Below are 22,098 nucleotides of genomic sequence, written 5' to 3'. Positions count from 1 at the left end.
TGGGCTTCGAACTCTGATTTGCTGCTAGCCGGCGAATAACTGGAATTAACGGAGCAGGTTTAGTGTGCACGTGAGATACTCTGGACCTTTCCACCCGCCCCACCCGACGGCTAGGACAGTCACGTGCCGGGGGGGTCCCGGGGGGGTCGCACTTCGCTGGAGCTGGTTCACGAGCCGCTGGCAGTGAAGTGGTGGGGAAAGCGCGGGACCGGAAGGAGGGACGCGGGGCTCCAGGACTTCAGCACTTTCAGGCTAATACTGGATGCACACGAAATCACATGTTGAGCAAATATGTAAGTTTTAAAGCACACTGAGGAAACGGAAGCCTGTGACTCCACATTATCCACATGGAGCATATATACGGGCGCTTCCGGGTTCTACCCCTCGCTTCTTCCCTCGACCACCCCTGTCCTGAACTTTGTCTCTCCTTGACATTCTTAGTCGTTTTGTTATAGGTGGAGGCATTCCCTAAGGATATATTGTTTGACTTTTCTCTTTCTGAGCTTATACAAATGATACACAGTCTTGTGGGATTTGCTTTTATCGTTGAACGTTTCTTTGATTCACCCAAGCTGTTAAGTGTAAGCAAGCTCTAGAACATTTATTTTCGTTTCTGTGAAGTCGTTTATGTCCAGTTGTTTATCCATTTTTCTGTGGACACTTGTCTCCAGTATTTTGTTATCATTGGAGGCAAACTGACCGTGAAGCTAGTGAAATTGGAGTTTCAGGGCCCCTCGCATGGGTCTCTCCCATCGACCCGAAAGAGGAGCCTTGTCAGCGTGTTCCCATGGTCACATGTTTTTGTAAAAGCTACAGAAGGAGGACGTTTAAACCACGATGGACGAGGACCACTTTCTCTTTACATTCCTGTGCCCCCTCCTTCAGCCCTTTTCAGCTTGGGTGACGCTTGGCTGCAGGCGTTCGGGGTTGGGCCAAGGGGGGGTTGCCTCAGGGATGCGTTTGAGTCCAGTGGAGAGTGTGTGTGAGGTGTGCAGTCTGTAATGTCAGGCTCTTGCTCTTCGCCCCGGGGTAGGAAGGTGCATGAACAGATGGCCATATCAGAATTGGAATGTCCCACGGCATCCAGCACCTGACGCATGTGTGTGTTGGGGCAGAAACCTAGTTTGAAATGTAGGGAGCTGGAAGCTAATCTGAAAAACCTCAGGTGTGTGAAATTGTAAGTCAAGGATCCAGTTCTGACCTGGGCGTTCTCTCCTGTCAGGAATGTAGTCATGCTTATATGTTTATAAATGCACTTTACATGTTTCCTTGAATGATGAGACTCACACAAAGTAAAACTTGTCAGATTCCCTGAGTTTGTAGGTCACAACCCTATAACAGAACTGCAGTGAGTCTGTCTGGATGTGAAGACACATGTTTTCTACATCCCAAATGTTAATAATAAAAAAATGTTCAGTAAACTGTGTTAGAAGAAGGGCAATCTTCTCATTTTCTCTATGGAAAATGATATTATGGAAATCATTGTCATATAAAGAGGGGATTAAGCATATGCAGCCAAAAGAATGAAGGAAGAGGGTATAGAGGTGTGTGAGACAGTTAATTTAAAAACTAACATGGGGGCTTCCCTGGTGGCGCAGTGGTTGAGAATCCGCCTGCCGATGCAGGGGACACGGGTTCGTGCCCCGGTCCGGGAAGATCCCACGTGCCGCGGAGCGGCTGGGCCCGTGAGCCGTGGCCGCTGAGCCTGCGCGTCCGGAGCCTGTGCCCCGCAACGGGAGAGGCCACAACAGTGAGAGGCCCACGTACCACAAAAAAAAAAAACTAACATGGTACTTTGCTGGGGTTTGTCACATTTGCAGTTTGTTGTGATTTTTCTCCAATTACATAAGCTCATGCCCGACGAAGCCTGAGCCTGCCTCCGGGATACTCACGAGGCTGGCAAGGGCCTTGCTGTGCACACCTCTTGCTCTTGTCTCATTTGAACCTAGGAGTAGCAGGGCTGGGTCAGAGGGATGGGGTATACATGTGGCTTTACACGATGATGCCAAAATGTTTTCAAAGTGCTGGTAACAATCTATACTCTACCGCCAGCACGGATCAGCCCTTTCCTGTTATTCCACATTCTTCCCGGTCAAACTTCTTAATTTTTGCTAGTCCACTGAGAGTAAATTGGTACAAGATTATGGTCTTCATTTGCATTCTCTAATTACTGATAATGTGGAACATTTTTTCATGTGCTGATTGTTCGTTCATGTTTCTTTTCCTCTTCTAAGCGTTTTTATTTTAAAAGACATCCTGGGTACCAATCTTCTGTCAGTTGTACGTGTTGCAAATATTTTCTCCCTGTTTATAGCGTGTGTTTTCAAATATTTTTTAAAATTTGGACTTCTTATTTTGAAAAAAAAATATCAAACTTACAGAAAAGCTTCAGGACTAATACAACGAACTCCTGTGTACCCTTCACATAGATTCACAGTTTGCTGTATTTGTGTGTAAGAGAGACAATATGTAAATTATTTTTGCTGAACCATTTGAGAGTAAGTTGCAGCGTGCACCTCTGAAAACAACGTTTCCTTATGTTGGCACAGAACGATTTTCAAATGTAGGTAATTTAGCACTGATATGATACCAACGTCTAATATATAGTCCACATTGAAATGTCATCAGTTGTTCCAATAATGTCACTGAGACCAGGGGTCCCCAACCCCCGGGCCACACGGCAGTAGGTGAGCGGCATCTGCGCTCCCCATGGCTGACGTTACCGCCCGAACCCTATCTCCCCACCACCACCCCCAACCCCCGTCCGTGGAAAAATCGTCTTCCACGAAACCGGTCGCTGGCGCCAAAAAGGTTGCGGGCCGCTGATTCAGAGCAACCCCCTCACCCCCAGGCCGGGGTCCGGTACCAGATCTTTGCACTTTCTTTGTTGCTATACTATCTTTAGACAAATGTTAAGTTCAGCGTAGTTCAATATGCCTATCCTTTCCTCTGTAATTAGCAAACTTTGATGTCTTAAAAAAATCCTGGTCTTGCCAGGGGTTGAGGGGAGGGAGGGATGAATGGGCAAAGCGCAGGGAACATTTAGGGCAGTGCAGCCATTCTGTGTGACACTGTCACAGGGTACACATGTCATCGTACCCTTGTGCAAACCCGTGGAACGTACAACTGGAGTGAACCCTAATGTGAACCACGGACTCTGGGTGATGATGCATGTCTGTAGGTTCGTTGAAGCAAACATGCCATCTGGTTGGGGGGCCGTTGATAACGGGGGGGGCTGGGCGTGTGTAGGGGCAGCAGGTAGACGGGGCATTTCTGTACCTTCTCAGCTTTGCTGTGAACCTAAAGCTGCTCTAGAAAATAAAGTCTATCAAAGAGAAAACAGAGTCCTTGTCTACCCTCTATCTGAAAGGTATTTCTTAGAATTGGGGGGGAAAGTTTTAAAGTTTTGCCTTCTACATTTAAATCATTAATCCATATGGAATTGGGTTTTGTCTGGTATGAAGTAGGGATCCATTTCCTTTCCTTTCCTGTTTTCCAGATGGCCAGCCAATTGTCCAAACACCATATATTGACTCGAATCCTTTCTCCAGTGACCTGCGGTACTGTCTCTGGTCATATGTCAAGGCTCCAAAGTGTGAATGTCTGTTTCTGGACTCACTATTCTCTTCCTAGTTTTCTGTCCCTGTGCCAGTACCCTTCTGCCTTAATTACTATAGCTTTATACATTTTACTGTCCGGTTGAGCAAGTTTGCTACAGGGTTGCCTTGGCTATTCTTGGCCCTTTTTTCTTGCATATACATTTTACGATCAACTTGTCAATTTCCACAAAAATGTCCTGATGTGATTATGATTGGAAATGTATTAATTCTGTAGGTCAATTTGGGGGGAGAATTGAAATTCCTATAGTAATATTTTGCTATATATCTCTAGTTATTTAGGTTTTCTTTAATGATTTCTATAGAATTTCTAATTTTCTCTAGAGATACTTGCTCATCTTTGGTCAGATTTATTCTACATTCATTACAGTTTATGTTATTATCATAAGTGGTTTCTTAAACTTACTTTTTTTTTTAATAAGACTTTTGGGTGACTTTTTTTTTTTTTTTTTTTTTTTTTTTTTTGCAGTACGTGGGCCTCTCACAGTTGTGGCCTCTCCCGTTGCGGAGCACAGGCTCCGGACGCGCAGGCTCGGTGGCCACGGCTCACAGGCCCAGCCGCTCTGCGGCATGTGGGATCTTCCCGGACCAGGGCACGAACCCGCTTCCCCTGCATCGGCAGGCAGACTCTCAACCACTGCGCCACCAGGGAAGCCCTGACTTTTTATTTATTTGTTTATTTTTTATTTTTTTGGCTGCGTTGGGTCTTTGTTGCTGCGTGCGGGCTTTCTCTAGTTGTGACGAGTGGAGGCTACTCTTAGTTCTCATTGCAGTGGCTTCTCGTTGCAGAGCATGGGCTCTAGGCGTGCGGGCTTCAGTAGTTGTGGCACATGGACTCAGTAGTTGCGGCACGCAGGCCCTAGAGCGCCGGCTCAGTAGTTGTGGCGCATGGGCTTAGTTGCTCTGCGGCATGTGGGATCTTCCCGGACCAGGGATCAAACTCCTGTCCCCTGCATGGGCAAGCGGATTCTCAACCACTGCGCCACCAGGGAAGTTCTTAAACTTATGTTTTTGAATTATTTGCTGGTTTATAAAAATGAAATTGATTTTCATATATTGATATTTTAGCCACCTTGCTAAATGCTCTTCATGTTTCCAATAATATGTAGATTAATTTTAGTTTTCTGTTTAGAGGGTCACATCTTAAGTCATGACAGTTTTGTTTTTCCTTTCCTTTTCTTTCTCTTACCTTATCATGCTGGCTACCATCTCCAGCACGGGGTTGAATACATGTGATGATAGCAGACATTCTTGTCTAGTTCCTGGTTTTAAAATACTTTAATTTACACGTTTCCTCATTAGGAATGACGTGTGTTGCAGGTTTTTCAAATACCCTTTATCGAGTTAAGGAAGTTCTGTTTCATTCTGAATTTGCTAAAAGTTTCACCATGAAAGAGTATTGGATTTTTTTAAAAATTAATTAACTTATTTATTTATTTTTGGCTGCGTTGGGTCTTCGTTTCTGTGCAAGGGCTTTCTCTAGTTGTGGCAAGCAGGGGCCACTCTTCATCGTGGTGCGTGGGCCTCTCACTATGGCGGCCTCTCTTGTTGCGGAGCATAGGCTCCAGATGCGCAGGCTCAGTAGTTGTGGCTCACGGGCCTAGTTGCTCCACGGCATGTGGGATCTTCCCAGACCAGGGCTCGAACCCGTGTCCCCTGCATTAGCAGGCAGATTCTCAACCACTGTGCCACCAGGGAAGCCCAGAGTATTGGATTTTATCAAATGCTTTTTTCCTCTCTTTTTTAATCTATTGAGATCAGCAAAAGCATTTCCCCCTTATCTAGCAATATGAAGAATTATATTTATAATTTAAAGGTTTTTCAAATGTTAAACACCTTTGCATTCCTGAAATAAGCCTAATTTGGCCATAATATATTTTGTATATCTGATACTTTATGTTAACGTTTTGTTTAGGATTTTTAAGTTTTTGTTTATAAGTAAAGTTGATCTGTAATTTTCCTTTCTCACACTATCCATGGTTTTACAGCCATCAAAGAATGAATTGGGGAATATTTCTTTTTTTTCCTCCATTATTCTCTGGAATAAATTATATAATATTGAAATGACCTGTCTGCTGAAAGTTTGGCAGAACTCCTTATAAATTATCTGGGTGTCGAGTTTTTTGTGTGTGGGTAGAAAGATTTTTACCTTTAGATTTATTGTTTTTCACAGTCATTGAACTATTCAGCCTTTCTTAAGGAATTCTTGGGTCAGTGTTGCTAAGTTATATGTTTTAGTGTTCTTTTCAACTGTTTCATATTTACTTTCAGAAAGTTCTTCATTTTATATTTTTAAAATGTGTTTTATCTATAATATTATGTCTCTTTTTCATTAATAATGACTTGATCTCTCTCATTTTTTTTCTTATTCCATCTCACCAGAAAGTTTGTCTCATTTTACGTTTTCCAAGAATCAACGTTTGACCTTGTTGATCCTCTTTATTGCAAGTTTGTTTTCCACTTCACTGATTTATGTTTTTTCTCTCTCTACTACTGTCTTCAGATTATTCTATTTTTCAGTTAATGAGTTTAGCCTATTTATCTTTAATCTTTCTGTTTTTCTAATATAAACATCTAAGGCTATAAGTTTTCCTCAAATTACTGCTTTTTCTGTATCCCACAAGTTTTGATACATAGTATTTTTATTCAGTTCTGGTATATTAAAATGTCCATTGTTATTTCTTCTTTAAACCATGAGTTATTTAAGGACTTTTTAATTCAAAATATATTTATGTTTTGTACATATATATTTGTTGCATTGTGGCCAAAGAATCAAAGATCCTTGAGGCTTGCTGTATGAGCTGTTCCATGGTCAATTTTTAGAAATAGTCTAAATCAAAGAAGAATGTTGATTTCACCAGCAGGTAGATAGGTGCAGGGGTGTGTATCAAATAAATCAAGCTTGGTAGTTCAGACTTTTTACATCTTTACTAATGTTCATGTTCAGATTTGCCTATCAGTATGCCTATCTATCACCCATTAATAGATAAAATAGGTCAGTCAATCTCTTATTAAAATGGTGGATCTGTCCATTTTTCCCTGTAGTTCCAGCAATTTTAGTTTTGTGTATTTGGGGGCCATTTTATTTTAGAATCAGTGTGTACAAAGAAAATTAAGCATCAATATGTCTTAGAATCTTAGATTTGAATGCATTCACCAGAGTCCAATCATAGTCCCTGCCACTCTCCATACCCAGACAGGAGGAATTGTTTTACCGCACGTGACCAATTGACTTATTAAGTACTTTTAGAGGCAGTGAACTTCTTACCTTACAGGGAAGCCCTGTTCTTCATTGGAGATCTCTGCTTGATTGTAATTACCATTTAATTAGCCAGCATTGTGCAAAGCATTTTACAAACATTATCATGTTTAATTCTCAGTACAATCTTATAAAGTAGGTATTTTATCCAAATTGCACTAATGAAGAAACAGGTAATTAAGTTGCCCAAGGTCACACAGGTAGTAGTGGAAGAGCAGGAACTGAAGCTTAGGTCTGTCTCCTAAATCCCTTAGACTCTGTTCACAAGTTCTTCTTTACATTGGGCCTAAAACCATGTCCCCTTAACTTTCAATCAAGGGACCTGGTTCTAACCATCCTTTCTAGCATTCCCAGCACTTTCTAATCCTTTGGAAACCTCAGAAATAGCTCAAGCTAATACGTGTTGCATAACCCCGCCCTGCCTGACACTCATCAGTTTTCTCATAGAAGATTTGGACCCTTGCTGTATACATGCCTATTCTTACTATGACTTTCAGAAAACTAGTCAGTCTTTTTCTTCTGTTTTTCTTTTTCAAAAACTAGGCAGTTTTTACATATGGGATGTTTCATTCTTAATGTATAGCCTAGCGAGTTAAACTCATTTCTGCACGTGAGTTAGGCATGCTACATGAAGCCTACTGTTAAACATCAAGCCCTTCATCTTCTGGGGTTAATAAGTCAACCTCAGAACCACTCAGGCCACACATGTGGCTCTACCCTGCCGTATGCTCTTTAGTAATGAGCTCAGAGTCAGATTTCCTCTTGGGTGTCACCAAGCACAGTCTAATTAACCTAAGCTGCGACTCCTGCTTTCTGCACAAAAAGTCTTCACCGACGTGGTTTTCGGATGGTCTTTTAATTGTGGGACCGCGGAAAGCCTTACCTATGGTAGTTCACGTGGGAATCACAGATGGCGTGATGAATGCATTGCTCTTGTGCTTTATGCTTTATGGCAGGGAGGGACAGGAAACTATCCAGGGTGACTCAGTTGGACAAGAGCTGTGGAATGCGTACATCCTGCGTAACCATGCTAAGAGTTTGCCTTAGGCTGTGTCTTAGAACCGGAAATGCTGCAAGAATGTGAGCTGACCTGTATGTTATCCTCATGTGCTGTTCAGACAGGTACAGAAACAATAATGCCTATCGTTCTCTGATTCTGGGGACCTTCAGTCTCACGCCTGTTCGTTTATAGCTACTCCTTTTTTTTTTTAATTGGGGTATAGTTGATTTACAATGTTGTGTTTGTTTCAGTTGTACAGCAAAGTGATTCAGTTATACATATATATATATTACTCCTTATTCTTTTAGTATGGGAGGCTTGGAAACCCATATAACTTACATCGAGGGGAAGACAGGAAAGCACAGGTTGGTAGCATTTGGCTGCCATGGATATTTTTTTCACTTGTATCATCGCAATGAATCAGACCACAACTTGGACTCAACTACTTTCTGCCTTCGGTGACTTTTCCCCATAAACACTATGACAAAATCTTCAAGTTCTAAAAATTGATTTACTCATTCAAGGGATTTCTGGCATCTACCACATGGCAAGCGTAGGAATACAATGATGAACAAGAAAGAACAGTCTCTGTCTCACAGTAGAGGTGGGGCGATAATTACACAGTAAGTGCTGTGACAGGGGACGTACAGAATGTCAGAAGAGTGTGTAGGATGGGAACGCAAACCAGACATGGGGAGAAAGAGAAGGCCTTCCAGAGGAAATGACATCTAAGCCGAGATCTGAAAGGCCAAAGATAAATTGGGACAATTGAAACAGGAAAAAGAGGAGGAAGGAAAGGCCCCAAGTGAGAGTATGGCACCTCCAAGGAACTGAAAGAAGTTAGGTATCATCTGCTTGGGCCAAGTTACGCTGCAGTAACAAGTGACCCCACGTCTCAGCGGCACACAGCAGCAGTGGTTTATTTCTCATTCACGCTGCAATGTGGAGGAAAGATTGTTGGGGGTAAAATGAGGGAGGAAGCTGAGGCAGTAATTCAGGCTGGAGCAGATGGTGGCCTGAACCCAGGTAGCGGCCATGGGGATACAGAGGAGTGGGCGGAGTCAAGAAATGCATGAGAAGTAGATTTACTAGCTCGCCCTGGTTGACTGGATGTGGAGGGTGAAAGAAAGGAACCATGGTTGACACTCGAGTTGCTTTATTCTAACCATAGAGCAGAGCAGGAAGATTAAAGCTTTTATAGAGATGAATTTAATACACACCATAGCATGATAAGTATTTTATTGTTAATAATTTTAGAAACATCTTCCTCCTAATCTTGATCCCATTGTAGAGTTAGTGATCTTAGAGTTAAATCATATTATTCCTCCGCCCAAACTCCTGGCACAGATGTATTCACAGAACTACATAATTCTTGGCAGTGAGGCTTCTGGGATGCCAAATTAGGAGATGTCTACTTAAAAGTAGGTGTGTGTTACAAATCTAAAACTTCATCCTAAAACTTGAACTTATGGGACTTCCCTGGCGGTCCAGTGGTTAAGACTTCGCCTTCCAATGCAGGGGGTGCAGGTTCGATCCCTGGTCAGGGAGCTAAGATCCCACATGCCCAGCGGCCAAAAAACCAAAACATAAAACAGAAGCAATATTGTAACAAATTCAATAAAGACTTAAAAAATGGTCCACATCAAAGAAAAAAAACAACTTGAACTTACAAAGTCATTGGATGGTTAGAAAAAATAGACTGGTACTGAGCGATTGTCAGGGAGGAAGAGATTTCCCTCTACCCTTCTAGGTTCTTCTGGCTGGTCTAAGAATTAAATTGACATGAAACGTTAACAGGAGAAAATCACGCAAAGTTTCATAACATGTCTTAATGGGAGAGATCCACAAAAACTGAGTAACTCCCCCAAACGGCCAAAGCCCTCACCTTAAATACCGTCTTCAACTAAAGACAAGAGAGGAAGTTGGGGGTAGTGGTTTGGGACCTCAAAGGGGGGGAGGAAGGCAATTTACATGGAGATGGAAAAGCAAATGCTTGGTGAGCGAGTGTTTGCTGAGCCAGCAGACACAATGGGACAGAGTAGACTCTGGTCTCCAGGCCCTACCGGCTTCCCCACCACACCCGGCCCGTGTTCTTTGCAGAGATCTCTGGCGATAGCTCTGTCTGGGGAACAGGCCCTCTATCGAGATTCTTTTAGACAGCTGGGGGAAGGTCAAAGTTTCTTCCCGAGTCTCTTGGGCCTTGATTGTTTTCAGCTCAAAATAATCCATATCCCAAAGAGACATTTTGGGGTGGAAATTTTGCTCCCCTACACTATGAAGTCTGCATATGTAGACCTTAGCGAAGGGAGGTACATACAGTTTTCATTAGATTAAACACTGCAAAGCTGGTATACTCTGAAGACGTCATACAAGAGCCATGCCCGTTGGAACACTTAGAAACCTGCTTCCAGTGTGCGTCCATTTTCCAGAGGGAAAGATGCTGCGTGGACTGTCCCTTTCAAGATTAGGCCTGTTTCTGGGACATTATATTCTCAAGAGATCTTTTTTTTTTTTTTCTTTTTAAAATATTTATTTATTTTTTGGCTGCATTGGGTCTTCGTTGCTGCACGGGCTTTCTCTAGTTGCAGGGAGCAGAGGCTACTCTTTGTTGTGTGGTGTGCGGGCTTCTCATTGTGGCTTCTCTTGTCACAGAGCATGGGCTCTAGGCACGCGAGCTTCAGGAGTTTCGGCACACAGGCTCAGTAGTTGTGGCACACGGGTTCTAGGGCGCACGGACTTCAGTACTTGGGGCACGTGGGCTCAGTAGTTGTGGTGCACAGGCTTGGTGGCTCCGCGGCATGTCGGATCTTCCCGGGCCAGAGATCGAAGCCACATCCCCTGCATTGGCAGGCAGGTTCTTAAACACTGGACCACCAGCTAAGTCCCCTCAAGAGATCTTAAGTTTTTCCAAGGCAACTCTAAATTTCTCAGCAGTGGACATATTGAGAGCGGCAATTCAGATATTCCTTTATCTGGCAATAATCTTCCTTCCTCCCAGCTTTCCCTGCCCTACTTTTCCTGCCGTGATCATTTTTCAACCACACTGGGACCACTAGTTTATTAATTTCTCTATTTTCTCCCAACATGTGTGCCATCTTCTGTCTTCCTTTCGCATCGTATCCAACTTAGATTCTGTACTGTGGGGTTAACTTCAGCACACCTGCCACAAACCTTGGGGGTTTCGTTCAGTTGCTTCATTTGAAACGTTCACTTTCAGTGGCAGTTTACCTAGTGCAGCAAAACAAATCAGTACTTCATACAGGAGAAGAAAATAACATTAAACTGAAATTTTTAAGACATGGGGAAGAGTTGGTTATTTGACTTTAAGTCAAGCTATCAAAAACTATTAGTTTTGAGATGTCCCTCTTTGTGTAAGTCTATGATAAAATGTGAATTCAGAATTAGTCAAGGTTTCACAACAGTCACCTCCGTCTATACTGAGGGATGCTTAAGCTCTTGTATGTATCAAGGACTTAAAAATATTCTTACATAGCAATTCCCACTCTAGGTTTTTTCCTTATAAACTAATTACTGACACACATAAGGTGTATTTGGGGCGTATTTTTTTATTACATCATTTGATTATAATGTTGTTGTGGGAACAGCCTAAATAGTCACCAAAAGATAATTAAATTAATATTGTATATCTGTACAATGGAATTAAAGGTAGCCATTAAAAGTTATGTTGAATATTTAATGACATGAGAGGATGTTAGTGATTTCTTTAAAAAAAAGTTAAAAACTGTATTTAGTACGATCCAATTGTTTTTGAAAAATATTAATAAATACCCAGAAAAAAAGAGGGAGGAGTTTTGGCAAATATTAATAGTAGACATTTAGATCAGTGGAATAAAATTGAAAGTCCAGAAATAAATCCTTACATTTATGGTCAACTGTTTTTCAATAAGGGTGCCAAGAAAATTCAATAGGGGAAAGAATAGTCTTTTCAGCAAATGGTGGTGGGACCAGATATCCACATGCAAAAAATGAAAGTGGGTCCCTGCCTCACACCATACACAAAAATTCACTCAAAATGGATAGACTCAAATGTAAGAGCTAAGATTTTAAAACTCCTAGAAGAAAACATAGGAGTGATCTTCATGACCTTGGGTTAGGCAAAACCTTCTTAGATATGACACCAAAAGCACAAGGGACAAAAGAAAAAAAACATAGATCAGTTTAAAACTTTTGTGCTAGAAATGATGTCAAGAAAGTGAAAAGACAGCTCACAGATTGGGAGAAGTGATTTGTAATTCATATATCTGACAAGAGCCTTATATCCAGAGTATATAAAGAAGTCTGACAACCCAACAATAAAAAGAAAAGTAACCCAATTTTTATTTTTTTATTATTATTATTTTTTTGCGGTACGCGGGCCTCTCACTGTCGTGGCCTCTCCCGTTGCGGAGCACAGGCTCCGGACGCGCAGGCTCAGCGGCCACGGCTCACGGGCCCAGCCGCTCCGCGGCACGTGGGATCCTCCCAGACCGGGGCACGAACCTGTGTCCGCTGCATCGGCAGGCGGACTCCCAACCACTGTGCCACCAGGGAAGCCCAAAGTAACCCAAGTTTTTTTTTTTTTTTTTTTTTTTTTTTTTTTTTTTTTTTTTTTTGGGTTTTTGTGGTACGCGGGCCTCTCACTGTTGTGGCCTCTCCCGTTGCGGAGCACAGGCTCCGGACGCACAGGCTCAGCGGCCATGGCTCACGGGCCCAGCCGCTCTGCGGCATGTGGGATCTTCCCGGACCGGGGCACGAACCCGTGTCCCCTGCATCGGCAGGCGGATTCTCAACCACTGCGCCACCAGGGAAGCCCAGTAACCCAAGTTTTAAAAGGGCAAACAGTTTGAATAGACACTTCTTCATAGAAGATATACAAATAACCAATAAACATAAGAAAAAAGCGCTCAATACCATTATTTATTAGGGAAATACAAATCAAAACCACAAGGAGATACCACTTCACACCAACTAGGATTGCTATTTAAAAGAGAAAAATGACAGACAGTAAAAAGTGTTATATGGAGAAACTGGAACCTTCTTACATTGCTGGTGGGAGTGTACGGTGGTACACAGCCATTCTGGAAAACAGTCTGGCAGCTGCTCAAAGTGTTAAGCATAGAGTCACCATGTATTTCACCAGAAATTCTACTCCTACACTCCAAGAGCCTCAAAAACAGGTGTTCAGACAAAAACTTGTACAGGAATATCCATAGCAGCATTATTGCCGACAACCGGAACGTGGAAACGACGCAATGCGTTATAAATGGATTTTTAGAAGTGGCGCGTATCCATACATTGGAATATTATTCAGCAGTAAAAAATTAAGTACTGATACATGCTACAATTTGGATGAATCTTGGAAACATTAAGCTACGTGAAAGAGGTCAGTCACAAAAGACCACATATCGTGATTCCACTTACGTGAAAGGTCCAGAATAAGCAAATTTACAGAGACAGGAAGCAGATCAGTGGTTGTCTAGGGCTGAGTAGGGGGGAACTGTGTGGTGAGGGAAAATGAGAAATGATGGCTAATGGGTTTCTTTTTGGGGTAATGGAATGTTGTAAAATTATATTGTGGTGATGGTTGTACAACCCGGTACCTATATCTTAAAATATTTAATTATACACTTAAAACGGGTGAATTGTACGGTATGTGAATCTCAAGAAAGCTTTCTAAAGTGTTAATAGTAGCTCTTCCTGGAAGGTGAGCTTATGTTGGTTTTTATCTTTTCGTTCATCTGTATCCCCTGCAGCGAACAAGCGTTTCTAGTCGTAAAAAAAAAGAAGGTTATTCGTTTAAATGGTTTGTCTCAGCAAGGGGACTTCTTAGAATTAAGTACAGAAGTTCTTGGCTTTAAGACCATCCTTAAGTTAAATAACTGTCTTCAGAAGAAAACTGCTCCATTCTACCAAGCCATTCCTACATCTTCTAATTGTCCTCTACTGTAAAATAGAGGAACGTTGTGTCTTTTCTTCCATCAAATAATGAAATCTGGTGGGTGTTTCTACTTTTCTCATCTTGTGTGGTGATTCATTGCAGGCTGAATCCCTTTCCCTTTTTGACTTTTCATCGTTTGCTACAACCCAAGAACCTCTGTACTTTAAAAATCTTAATTTGCGATGGAAATACATTCAGTGTGGTTTCACAAATTGGGTTGAATACTTTAATCCACTTCAGCACATCCCTCCCTTACTCCATGACCAGTTAGCATTTGGTGGTAATCCCTCCACAGTGATAAATGCAACAGTTTTGAAAAAAAAAAAAAATCTTAAATTTCAATTTGATAGTATAATCGTATACTGTGGGAATTAAAATAACCGTTTTAAAATAGATTATAAATAGTCTGAAAGATTATATAAAAGTCTTTTAAAGAATTGGAGATTTTATCTTTATTATAGCGTATGTTAATATGTTGATTAATTCTTTTTTGCAGGTGGGTGGATCGGTCAGTATCAGATAATAACTGGGCTTAAGGAAAATAAGTTTCAAGTCATACTTGCTTAAAAGAGATCTTCTTAGTCAAAAGGCTACATTGCTTAAACAGTGAGAAAAATCCATGAATAGGTAATAATATCAAATTTTCTTCTTAGACATAGGCCATGAAATTAGAAAAAACTGCATTTAAAGGGGGGGGGGAACCAGACCACAAAAATCTGCTATAATTCATAGAAAAACATTTCCGAAAGTTAAAAGCACTATAAAATAGAAATAATAATAATTATTATTATTATGTGAAGCAAGAAGATATATGTTCTTGAAGAGCATGAACGTAAGCCTTTGCAAGAAATTTCACGTTTAAGGTTTTTGCTTATGTTTGAATTTTTATCCTTGAAGTCCGTGTTCTGAAAAACAGCCGGAGTTCTGCAGAGGCGCCTGGAAATTGGGAATGTGGGTAGCAGCCTTCAGTTTTCTACCAAGGGGTGATTTCACTTAAATACTGGGTCTGGAGTTTAAAAAAAAAAATGGAAAAAAGCTTGGAAACCAACGCTGGTTTTCAGTGACCACTTAAGTTAACGTTTACATCTGTGCAGCTGTGACCTGCCCCTGAATTCTAAGGTGGAAAAGGGAAAGCCCTTATGTGGCGATGCAGGCAGACCCGCAGCTGGGCTAGGACCCGCTGTCAGAAGTGCTTGCTACACGACAGCCCAGATTTGTGTCAAAGAGCTGAGGATGCAGTTGTGTGTGTGCCCCTTGGAGACGTTGCTTAAGCAAAAGACCAGCGGGCGGGGCGCGTCAGAGAAATGCTGTCAAATACAAGATACACGTTTCCACTCAGGATTATTATGTAATACTTATTTTGGAGGAAAAAGAATCACACGGAGGCTTTATCAGAGCCCTTTGCTAAGATTGCCTGCCTGTCTCCTGTCTGCCTCACCTGCTGTAATTCCTTGAGGGTAGAGACCCTGAATTTCCCCCTTTTTGTCACCAACACCTTTGTAGGCCTTGGCACATCAAAAATATTTGAATGATTTACAAGGATGTAATAATCTACCAAGTTACCAACTAAACGATGAGAATTTATTTTCCAGTTTAAGGTAATTGGTGGCTCTCAGAGTAGAGAGAGCTGCTAACAGGAGCTGTTTGCAGATTCTCATTGGGTAAGATAAGAACCAAAGGAAGTTCCTGGCCCCTAATATTCTCCACCTTAAACTTTCTTGTTCCTACACCTGGAGTATCTCCTTTTTATTTATTTATTTATTTCTAAAATTTTATTTATTTATTTATTTTTGTCTGCGTTGGGTCTTCGTTGCTGTTCACGGGATTTCTCTAGTTGTGGCGAGCAGGGGCTACTCTTCGTTGCGTCATCGGGGCTTCTCACTGTGGTGGCTTCTCTTGTTGCGGAGCATGGGCTCTAGGCATGTGGGCTTCAGTAGTTGTGGCACGTGGGCTCAGTAGTTGTGGCTCGTGGGCTCTAGAGCGCAGGCTCAGTAGTTGTGGCGCACGGGCTTAGTTGCACCGCGGCATGTGGGGTCTTCCCGGAGCAGAGATTGAACCCGTGTCCCCTGCATCGGCAGGCGGATTCTTGACCACTGCACCACCAGGGAAGCCCCAGTATCTCCTTTTTATAAGAGTGGGTCGTACAAAAGCTTGCACCACAAGCTTGGTTAGCTTGTTTCTCTGAAAGGTAATAGATTTAGATAAGTGTGCCACCTGGATTATTCCTAAAAAGCATTACAGATATTTCTGGATTAGGATTCAACTTTGAGAAACGTGAAGATGCTACATTTCCTAAGTCAAATAAAATTTCACTATGAATATGGCTGCTGCAACTTAACCTCACTTGCTTTCTATAAATAGCCAAGTATCAATTTGTACGTCTATAATTATAATTTTCATCTTGTGAGTAAAAAAAATCAGTATTTAGTTTACCTTTCAGTTACTTAAAAAAAAAACATATGCTATAATCTGAATGTTTGTGTCGCCCCAAAATTCATCTGTTGAAATCTTAACTCCCAACTTGGTAGTCTTAGGAGGTGAGACTGGGAGGTGCTTAGGTCACAAAGGTGGAGCCCTCATGAATGGGATTAGTGTTCTCATACAAGAGGCCCCACAGAGCTTCCTCGCCCCGTCCATCATGTGAGGACACGGTGAGGAGGCACCGTCTATGAATGAGGAACTGGACTTTGGCCAGACACCGAATTGCTGGCACGGTGTTGATCTTGGACTTCCCAGCCTCCAGAATTATGAGAAACAAATTTCTTTTGTTTACAGAACAACAGTCTGTGGTATTTTGTTAGAGCATCTGGAACGGATTAAGACACCGTAGTAGCTTAAATATGTTATACAGTAGGATGTGGGATCGATTTCCTTTTACAATGTAAAAAATTGGAAAAGGAATGTAATAAATCATTTTACTTAGCCTTTCTTATGTTTATCTTTTATGTAGATGGATTTCATAATGACCAAAAAAAAGAAAAGGAAAGAAGGAATCGTGAGTCACCCACGGAGGATGCCAGGGAACTGTGACATAATAAGAAATGTGTATTTGGTGTCTACACTGGCTTCCTGGCCAGAGCTCCTGAAACACTTGGAATTTCTTGAGTGATCGGGTAAAATGAGGCCTCTTTGCTTATTTATAACCAGTCTCTTTCAACCCCACCTGAGTTTATGTTAACGCGGTGACTTAGAAAAGACCCTAAGCGTGGGACTGAGGGGAGGCTGGGGTGATTAGAGGGTCAGACGTTTCAGCGCCAGCCACTGACCTCAGGGGAGGGGTGAGGGGCTGGAGATGGATTTAGTCACCAATGGCCGATGATTTAATCGATCGCGCCTGAGAAATGAAGCCTCCGTAAAAACCCTGAACAACAGGTTTTGGAGAGCATCTGGTTGGTGAGCACGTCAGAGTGCTGGGAGTGGGGGGCATGGATGCTCCGCCCCTGCCCCCGTACCTGGGCACCTTGTCCCTTTGGCTGTTCCTGAGTTGTGGCCTTTATCATAAATGGGTGATAGTAAGTGCTTCCCTAACTTCTGAGAGCAAATGATCAAGCTGAGGGGGCGGGGGGGTTGTGGGTATCTCCGATTTATAGCTGGTTGGTCAGAAGTACAGGTACCCGGGATCTGCAGCTAGCCTCTCAAGCTGGGGAGGCTCTTGTGGGACTGTGCCTCTAGCCCGTCTGCACTAACTTTGGGTAGTTAGTGTCAGAATTGCTTAATGGGACGGAAAATCCCACACATCTGGCCTCAGAAGTTTTGTGAGTAGAAGATATAAGTCATATTTTTCTTTTAGAAACCAACCTATCATTCTAACAACTTATAAATGAAAAGAAAGAATCAAACACTTGTCTGGCCTTCCTGTACAAACTGTACCTGAGGGTAACCATTAGTTGATGAAATGGTTTCCCTCTGTAGAGAGATTCCAGCTAAGAAGCGAAGCAGGTCTCATAGATCCAGAAATATCACAGGGCTGCAGCCTCCAGTGAAATAGCGGGTGTAAGCAAAGATCACCGATGGCTGCTAGAAGTATTAGGTGAAAAATGGACAGAACTTTATAGTGTTATGAGTCAGCCTGGCAGGGCCTGAGCCCTCTGAACAATCCCAGCGACACAGAGACAGACAGATATTCCACGCTTCCCGAAGGAAGCACACAGAACCACTTACACAGTATCCACGCCAAAAAAATTGAACCTAAATCTGATTGAGCCTCTAGATGTACGAATTTACAGAAAATATAAGAGACAGGGGAGGCTTTTAAACAACATCAGTGCCATGCAATTAGCAAGATTCCGACTGTGGGAAAACTTCCAGGAAAAAATGACAAATACATTTCAAGGAAAAGAAAGAAAGTGAGCCTGACTGAAACAGAGGAGGAACCCATGGCTTAGAAGAGACATAGAAACTGAATGTTAACACGTGACCCTTATTTGGCTCTTAACTTAAACAAACTGGTCGTTAAAAAAAAAATATTCAGGGGCTTCCCTGGTGGCGCAGTGGTTGAGAGTCCGCCTGCCGATGCAGGGGACACGGGTTTGAGCCCTGGTCCGGGAAGATCCCACATGCCGCGGAGCAACTAAGCCCGTGAGCCATGGCCGCTAGGCCTGTGCGTCCGGAGCCTGTGCTCCGCAACGGGAGAGGCCACAACAGTGAGAGGCCCGCGTACCGCAAAAAAAAAAAAAAAAAAAAAAAAAAAAAAAAAAAAAATTCAAGAGCTACCAAGAAGGCTTTCTCTACTTAAGGCAAAGACAGGGTCACAAACCCCACCCACCGTCTTTGACTTTTCTTGGCGTAAATCCTGTAATTAAAGAGGCGTACCTTCTCGTTCAGCCTTCTCGTCCAGAGCTCACACCCTTTACAAGTCAGCACATTAAACCTCCCCAGTCACAGATTCTCAGACTTTGCTGAGTTCGTGAGCTTGTTTCCCAAGGGCAGGGGTCAGTGAAACATCTACAACTCAAAGGTGATGATTTTTCTAAAAGTCCCTGGAAATGGGGCGACCATACAAAAAAAAGGGAAAACTCAGAAACCAAATATCACCGGCTTCGTGAGTGTGTACTGAGCTCCCTGGTCTTTCCACATTTGACTCTTCAGAGTTGATTGCAAGTGATATGCTCGTCAAGGGGGATGGAGCAGGCCTGGCGAAGGTGGTGATGTTCCGATTTCTTGTCTGTTTTGTCTTTGGAATTTTCTTTTCTGTATGTCTTAATAGGAATGAACGAGAGTTTAGAAGAGCAAATATTTCAAACCAACCAGTGAAGCCCTTTGGTGTGCTTTTGATTCCAAAGCAGCAAGACCGTCTCCTGGTCTCCCAGGGCCACGCGCCACGGCGTCACTGTTCAAATAAAGGTGAGAGCCAAGGTGAGAGGTCCTCCGACGGCACCCCTGGTAGGTAACCATCCACCCTCTACCAACACCTCCAGGGGCAGGAGATCTCAGCCACATGTTATGAAGCTTCACTGCTGTCTCCCCAGGAGCCAGTGTGCCCCGGAGACAGAGCTCTCATGGCCACCCCGAGGCAGTGATTCCTGCCCGGCGTCTAGGGAAAGTGAGGGGACAGCCATCCTATTGGACAACATCAGCTCCTTGGAGCAGCCCAGACTAGCAGCTGGGGCTTTTCCGCAGACGCCGTGATGCTCTGTTGAGGTGAAACATTTATTTCAGTGGTTGGAAAGCAAGAACGTATGCTAAAATCTTTAAAAATGCTTTTATTTTTTTAAAGATTTTTCGGTTTTGACGTGGACCATTTTTTAAGTCCTTATTGAATTTGTTACAATATTGCTTCTGTTTCATGTTTTGGTTTGTTGGCCACAAGGCATGTGGGAGCTTAGCTCACCCCCCAGTGCAGGGGGTGGGGGATCGAACCCACAGCTCCTGCGTTGGAAGGCAAAGTCTTAACCACTGGACCACCAGGGAAGTCCCTAAAAGTGGTTTTAAAACCACTCTCTTGGGCTTCCCTGGCGGCGCAGCGGTGGAGAGTCCGCCTGCCGATGCGGGGGACGCGGGTTCGCGCCCCGGTCCGGGAGGATCCCACGTGCCGCGGAGCGGCTGGGCCCGTGAGCCGTGGCCGCTGAGCCTGTGCTCCGCGACGGGAGAGGCCACGGCGGTGAGAGGCCCTTGGCCGTGGTGACTCCACTTTGACTGCTGAACAACGCCTGGATCCGAGGAGTTTCCCACCAGGTGAGCAGGAATCACAAGCTGCAGCGTAACCGTCCTGAACTGAGTCTCACTGAAATATTCACATATAAGGAACGTGTGTGCAAGACGTTTGTTCTTGGCTGACTGACACCCGTTCAGTCACCAGTCCGGGTTTTGTTTGGGAATCTGGTCTTCCTCTTGGCCCGTCTGGTTGAGGGGGAGCCCGGGGGTCACTGGCGACCTATCGCCAAAGCTCTCAGAACCCCGCAGGCCCTAGACAAGCGCGACTGTGTCGGGATTGGCACGTGACTCATCCCAGCTGCTAGAAGAGCAGGTGCCTTTAATTCTGCCGCCATCTTGCCATGGGGAGCAGGACAGTGAAAGAACTTTTTTTAAGCCCAGGATCCAGCCGCGTTTCGCGTCTGCTCTCCACCGGGGCCTCTTAGCCACGAGGTCCAGGAAATCCTCTTCTCCATCCCTGTTTTGTTTTCCTCCTCACACCAGTTTGTAGTGGGTTTTCTGTAACTTGCAATAGAAAAAAATCCGAACTGATACATTGGAGATGATTCCTAACTCTCCTAAATGGAAAATTCCACGATAAACAATTAAAATAATTAATAAGATAATTAAAAACCAAGTAAAATATCTGACTAGTTCATCTATTTGCATGAACGAGCTATTACAGAGCAGAGATCTACAAAGCGTCGTTGTTCTACACTGTCCTGCCAGAATGTGAAGCCCTAGTCTGATTGCAGGCTGCAAGAACTCTTTGTCACACATTGCTCAGTAACGAATATTACTGTAGATTTAAGAGCTTAAAAACTCCGTCATTATCAAGAATTCAGCCTTAAATCTTTCTGGAACGATGTGGGAAGATAAATAAGTTTAAAAGGCATCAAGCCATTTCTTCCTCTTTCTAACAGCTTCTTTTCTAGGAAGTCAAACTCTCCTTTTACACAGACCTCTTGTTCTCACCCTGTGGTTCTTAAAAGACTTCAACAATACTTCTTCTTACCACTTACAGTGAATAAATAATTCAGGGTAAGATAATACCCAGTGGAACTTAGAACTGATACACTTCTTCCAAGTCCTTTAAGATGTATCTTCAAAAGAAAACACTGAAGGACGCTTTTATGGATTCCTCTGTTCTTCCTAATAAGGTCAAAATAATAACAACACCCATTCTTCACATTGTCTGTTTGGCAAAGGCCCGTTTGATCGACAGGGTGGTGCTGGTAGCACGTGCGCGAACCCTGCAAGGCTCCTGCCTTGTGCCAGATCAAGGGACACAGGCAGAGGGGAACGGAAAGGTGTTCTATCACATCTTCTCTAACGAACTACCGCAGCAGAGTTACCTTAGAAACAAAGGGCTTATCTCATCTTAAAGATGGGCAGGGACTTCCCTGGTGGTGCAGCGGTTAAGAGTCCACCTGCCAGTGCAGGGGACACGGGTTCGAGCCCTGGTCCAGGAAGACCCCCACATGCCGCGGAGCAACTAAGCCCATGCGCCACAACTACTGAGCCTGCACTCTACAGCCCGCGAGCCACAACTACTGAGCCCACGCGCCACAACTACTGAATCCCTCACGCCTAGAGCCCGTGCTCCCCAACAAGAGAAGCCACTGCAAAGAGAAGCCCTTGTACTGCAACGAAGAGTGGCCCCTTGTACTGCAACGAAGAGTGGCCCCCGCTCGCCGCAACTAGAGAAAGCCCGCGGGCAGCAACGAAGACCCAACGCAGCCAAAATAAATAAATAAATTAATTAATTTTTTTAAAAATGGGCAGAGGAGGGAATTCCTGTCCTTTTTAGTAACCCATGTGGTTACGTAACAAGCCTCACAAGAAGTTAATCAACTGTGTTTTATCCAAATCCGTTGGGTTGAAATTCCTCTGTCCTCAGTGGAATTAGAAAGCTACTGACATCAGTGTGAGACCCCTTCATGTATTTGAACCCTGTATTAAAAGCTCTGCTTTGTGCTGAATATCTTTTTTATGATTTCTTTTTTAAAAACCATTTTTAAATGGAAGTAGTTAATCTACAATGTTATGTTGGTTTCAGGTATACAGCAAAGTGATTCCGTTTTATATATAGATGTATATGTATATTTTCAATTGTATATATATTCAATTGTATATATTTTCAATTGTATAT

At 43.2% G+C, this 22,098-nt stretch overlaps 1 long non-coding RNA gene across 2 annotated transcripts; it reads left to right on the top strand.

Moving 5' to 3' along the window:
- Positions 1 to 150: 150 nt before the first annotated feature.
- Positions 151 to 19,716, top strand: LOC131742494 (uncharacterized). 2 transcript variants are annotated; one of them, XR_010838052.1, is made up of 3 exons: positions 151 to 293; positions 16,765 to 16,927; positions 19,021 to 19,716. It is a non-coding gene; the product is annotated as an uncharacterized lncRNA (long non-coding RNA). The 2 variants fall into 2 exon arrangements; XR_010838057.1 differs by lacking the exon at positions 151 to 293 and adding an exon at positions 14,611 to 14,646.
- The last annotated feature ends 2,382 nt before the right edge of the window (positions 19,717 to 22,098 follow it).

This window comes from Kogia breviceps, chromosome 1 (genome assembly GCF_026419965.1).
Source record: "Kogia breviceps isolate mKogBre1 chromosome 1, mKogBre1 haplotype 1, whole genome shotgun sequence".
NCBI lineage: Eukaryota > Metazoa > Chordata > Mammalia > Artiodactyla > Physeteridae > Kogia > Kogia breviceps.
The sequence above is the reverse complement of the archived record's forward strand: the minus strand, read 5'-3'. Positions and strand labels throughout refer to the sequence as shown.